General features: G+C 39.2%; 1 pseudogene; it reads right to left on the bottom strand.

Annotated features, from left to right (window-relative positions):
• Nucleotides 1-872: 872 nt before the first annotated feature.
• LOC116645582 lies at nt 873-2,067 on the bottom strand (annotated as a pseudogene).
• Between the last annotated feature and the right edge of the window lie 3,681 nt (nt 2,068-5,748).

Here is a 5,748-nt window from a genome sequence, read left to right as displayed (position 1 = left end):
CAGTCAGTTGAGCATCTAACTCTTGATTTCGGCTCAGGTCATTATTTCAGGGTTGTGAGATGGAGCCCCGCGTCCAGCTCTGTGCTCAGCAGGGAGTCTGTTTGAGTTCTCTCTCTCTTTCCCTCTCCCTTTGCCCCTCCCCCCACTCTCTCTCTCTCAAATAAATAAATAAAATCTAAAAATTTTCATTTCTATTGATCTCCCAGTCCTTAATCTTGACCCAGTCTCCTTTTTGAATCCCAAGCCTGGTAGTTGGATTCCCTATACCTTAGGGCACTGTATTGATTACCTGCCTATGATCTATTCTCTCTACATCTAGTTTCCCATCTGGCTTTTCAAATACACTCCAACAAACTTTGCTCCAAAACCTGCTACTCTACCTGTCTCCTGGGGCAGCCCCTAGAGTTTCTCACCTTTAACTAGATAGCCTCATCCATTGTAGGACAAAAATGAGATCCTATGTCAAACCATCATTGCTGCCCCAACTTAGGAAGTGGTGGCTGAGATAGAGTCCTTTAATCCCTGGAAGCCAATATTTGGGAAATCTTGCCAATCTGAATAATGAAAGTTTCTCTAACTCTCTTGCTTTCAGAATCCCGATGTCATTATAAATCCTCCCCACTATATTCCCCACACTCCCAACACACACACACACACACACACCCTTTTGCTGACACTCAGCCTTAACTGCTTGAGCAGTTTCTTCACTGTCTTGAGAACAGAGATAGAATCTCAAACATACCAGGAACTTCCCTAAACTCTCTACAAATCACCTCACCCTCCACATTCATAGATGAGCAAAAGGGTCTATGCTGCATCTCAGTAAACAGTAAAAGCTACAGATCTCTTTATTGAAGGTTAAACTACCAGGAGAAAAAAAAAACACCAGCAAACCTATATAAAAATGTACAGCAAGAGATGAGAGCAATGTTCTGATGTCTAAGAAAGAAGAGGATAAAATCACACAACTAGTTTCTCTGCCAAAAACAAAAGAAAATATTAGAAAATATTTACTTTGTGTTCTCAAGAATATTTAGAGGACACTGGATTAATTAAACAAGAGTAATCGGATAAGAAGATGCCGGGGCAATGAAGTTTCTGTTAACTCATAGAGCATGTTTATGCAAATTACAAAAAAAAAAAAGTGTCCCTTCCTCCCCTGCACCAGGTTGCAGATCTTAATTAGCAGAACCCAGGCTGAATTTTAGCCTCCAGACCCACCTTTAGCTACAGGCAGTTTTTTTTCCATTTGAGAGTAGTCATTTATTAACTGACCAGATTACAAAAATAATCAAAAATAATCGTGGATGAACCTTAGTTCATCCTTCTAATAAGCCTATTGATCTGGTCTTCCCTGTTGCCAGCATCTCTACCTTCTAAAAGATGGGTGGTCTTTTTCTTCATTCCCCCTCGTGGAGAAGATAATTTGAAGGGCCATAAAAAGTTGTTTGCTTCTTTGAAACATTTTCCAACAGTATAGATCTCGTGAATCAGATCCTCCATGCAGATGATGCCATATTTACCAAGAGATTAGGCAGTCAACGTGTTATATCTGTCAGGGCAATTAGCTTCTTGTTGGTTTTGCCATAACCACGCTTGTAGATCAGTTCATTCACCGACCTCTGGTTTGGGTCCCCCCAAGCTATATACGGTTCCACAATCCTTAGCATGTTAACTGAAGCCTCGTTGAGCTTAACAAAGGTGCCATTGAAGATCTGGCAAAGGCGAAGAAGCTGCAACACCCTTCGAACCTTTGGGCTTACACCATTGATACCTCTGATCCTGATGATGAATGCCAATTTGGGTTCCGCAGGTAGCTTCTTCATATATAAGCTTCCTCCTTGCCTTTTGAAGCATCTTTTGAGCAAACTTCTTCCTCAGACGCTTGATCTTCAACTCTTCGAAATTCCTTTGCTTCTTCTTAAGGGTTTCTGGCTCAGCAGGAACCTTCTTTTTCTTCTCTTCTGCACCCTCCATGGTTCCAGCCAGAAAAGAGCTAGCTAAAGGCATTTTTGCAAAGAAAAATTTTTGCACTGGGATGGCAACCAATGGTATTTGGAGGTGGGGCCTTTGGGAGATAATGAGATTTAGATGCGGTCCTGGGACCCCCATAATGGGATTAGTGTCCTTATAAGAAGAGGAGAAAAGGGAGCACCTGGGTGGCTCAGTTGGTTAAGCCTCTGACTCTTGATTTAAGCTTAGGTCATGATCTCAGGGCCGTGGGTTCAAGCCCTGAGTTGGGCTCCACGCTCAGTGGGGTGTCTGCTTGAGATTCTCTCCCACTCCTCCCTCTCCCTCTGCCCCTCACCCTACATGCTCTCTCTCTAAAATAAATAAATAAATCTTTAAAAAAAAAAAAGAAGAGGAGAAAAGGTCATGCTGGGACATAACAAGAAGGTGGTTGTCTGCAAGTGAGGAAGTATCACCAAAACCCAACCGTGCTGACACCCTGATCTCAGACTTCCTAGGCTCCAGAACTATGAGAAAATAAATGTCTGTTATTTAAACCACTCAATCTGTGGTATTTTGTTATAGCAGCCTGAGTTAAAACAGCTTATAGCCACCTAGTTGGGGATCAGAACTGGTCTCTCGTTTTCTCAGGGAACAAACACTGAGGGGATGGTCCAACACTAGGGATTCAAGCGAAGGTAAGAAATTCAGCTCCACGGACAGAGGACATGTTAGGATTTCTACCCATACACAATGAAAGCAATTAGGTCATACTTCAATGCCAACTTCTAGACATTCAGAGACAAGGTATAGACAGATTATCTTTAGCCTCCACAATCAGGCAAAGGGATAACTCCAAATATATCTCTAGGCTTTGTTCTCAAAGACTTTTCTTTCTTTTCTTTTTCTTTTCTTTCTTTCTTTCTCTTTCTTTCTTTCTTTCTCTCTTTCTCTCTCTTTCTTTCTTTTTTCCTTTCTTTGAAAGAGAGAGAGCATGAGGGGGTAGGGGGGCAGAGGGAAAGGGAGAAGCAGACTCCCTGCTGAATGCGGGGCTAGATTCCAGGACCCTGGGATCATGACCTGAGCTGAAGGCAGATGCTTCCTGATGGAGCCACCCAGGTGCCCTCCATGTGCACTTTAATACAAAAATTTATTTTCTCTATTTGTTGTACACAAATGTATATATGATCATACTTGCTAATTTTGTTGTTAATCTATTTTATTCATGATTATCTGATTTAGCTACTAATTTCTAGTACCTGGGTGGCTCAGGGCCGACTTAAGTGGCTGATTCTTGGTTTCAGCTCAGGTCATGATCTCAGGGTCATGAGATGGAGCCCCACATTGGGTGCCATACTCAGAGGGAAGTCTGCTGGCGATTCTCTCCCCCCATCCCCACTTTCTCTCCCCCCCACTCCCTCGAGTGTGCTCTCTCTAAAATAAACAAATCTTTGGGGCACCTGGGTGGCTCAGTCGTTAAGCGTCTGCCTTCAGCTCAGGTCATGATCCCAGGGTCCTGGGATCGAGCCCCACATCAGGCTCCCTGCTCTGTGGGAAGCCTGCTTCTCCTTCTCTCACTGTGTCTCTCTCTGTCAAATAAATAAGTAAAATCTTAAAAAAAAAATAAAAAAATAAAATAAATCTTTAAAAAAATTTCTGATGGTGGTATGTTAAAATTTCCTAGTGAGATTATAGATTTGTCCGCTTTCCAATATATCTATTATTTTTGCCCTTTATGGGTGTAGGTTCTGTTAACTCTATACAGTATTTTCCATCTCTTTATTTTTGTTCTTTCTGTATGGTTTTGTCTTATGTACGTCTCTTGAGCAAGTAACAAATCTGATAATTTTTCGGAAGATGATTTTATGATTAGTGATATATTTATCTAATTTCTGTCATATTATCCTCATGTCCTGTTTTTGTTTTTTTTTTAAGATTTTATTTATTTATTTGCCAGAGAGAGACAGAGAGGGAGAGTACAAGCAGGGGGAGTGGCAGGCAGAGGGAGAAGCAGGCTCCCCGCTAAGCAAGGAGCCCGATGTGGGACTCGATCCCAGGACCCTGAGATCATGACCTGAGCCGAAGGCAGATGCTCAACTATCTGAGCCACCCAGGCACCCTATCCTCATGTCCTGTTTACCAATCTTTTCTCTTTTTCTCTTCCTTTCTCCTCTCTTCTATTGGATTGATAACATATCTTGTTTCCTTTTCTTCTTAACTGCTAGTTGCTGTCCACAGCATCTAATACATGTGGAATGTTTCTCAATTGGCAATTACATAAGCTTCTCACTATATCTCAGTTACAGCTTTTCTGGAAGATGACAGCTTACATCTTTATGGTGCCTCCTGGGATCCCTTAAATAAGTTTTATGTTTGCTATCAATTCTATATGTTCAGTCAGACTATTCCAGACATACTTTCAAATTTTGGTGAGAATCTGACCAGTTTTTTTTTTACATCATGTGCTAACAGAAAACTGATCACATTTTTAATATGTATATATAGAAAATAATGTTTATAATAATGGAACCTTTTTAAACATAGCTAATGACAAACTAATAAAAGGTCCTTTCTGCTTTAACTTGATAATCATCTACAATTTTATTATGCAAGCCCTATCCTCTTGCCATTGTTCTGAAACCTGAAAAGTACTCCATGTAAGGTGTTTCCAAACATATGCCTGGAGAACAGAACAGAGATATCAAAAGAAAGATACTACTCCAATGAAAAAATATCAAAAGGTTGGACAGATAAATTAATACACACAGAAATCCAATATAATCATTAATCAAAACATGCAAATTAAAACCAGCTACAAATTTTCACCTATTAATTTGTCAAAGACTAAAAGTAAGTAAGGCTGGGAAGAAATTGCTATTGATTAAATTTAGTAACATCTGACATGTGGTTGGCACATAGTAATTATTTAATAGATGTTTGATATTATTACTCTCAATAATATTATTTTTGTTTCTGACAAGGCTAGTGGGAATGTAAACTGATAAAACATTATATATATATGAAATTATATCAAAATTCTTAAAAATGTTTATTATTCCCTTTGACCCAGGAAATACATGAATTCCAGTAATATGTACTAAGGAAATAATCGGACAAGTACATAGTGATGCCAGTTTAAAATGGCTATTATGGGGTGCCTGGGTGGTTCAGTCGGTTAAGCATCTGCCTTTGGTTCAGGTCATGATCCCAGGGTCCTGGGATCAAGCCCTGAGTTGGGCTCCCTGCTCAGTGGGAAGCCTGCTTCTCCCCTCCTACTCCCCCGCTTGTGATCCCTCTCTTGCTGTGTCTCTGTCAAATAAATAAATAAAATCTTAAAAATAAAATAAAATAAAATGGCTATTATGTCAGTGCTTATAAAAGTAAAAATATTAATCTTATAGGTCCAACAATATGAAATTGGAAAATTAAGTTCTATTTAGTATATGGGTTATAGAAACATTAAAAATGATGACAATTATATATTCATGTAAAAATATTCATTTTTAAAATGCAGATACAAATTATATATGTAAGAAAATCCAACTTTGTAAAAGAAAAGATCATGAATATAAATGTGTTCTATGCACAGAGAAAAATCTAAAAGCCATATACCAAAGTATTAACTTTTACCGTTGCTTATTTTCTTCCTTATACTTACCTTTGTGAGATTTTTAAATAATTTGTGCATACTTATAATCAGATGAATTATTCTTATTTCAAAAACAATTGGCCATCGTGCCAGTTCCACTGTCTTCCTTGTTCTTATGTACTTTGCCTATGCCTACATAAACTTGCCCT

This window comes from Phoca vitulina, unplaced genomic scaffold (genome assembly GCF_004348235.1).
Source record: "Phoca vitulina isolate PV1807 unplaced genomic scaffold, GSC_HSeal_1.0 scaffold2, whole genome shotgun sequence".
Taxonomy (NCBI): Eukaryota; Metazoa; Chordata; class Mammalia; order Carnivora; family Phocidae; genus Phoca; species Phoca vitulina.
Note: the sequence above shows the minus strand (reverse complement) of the source record. Positions and strands in the feature narration are given on the sequence as shown.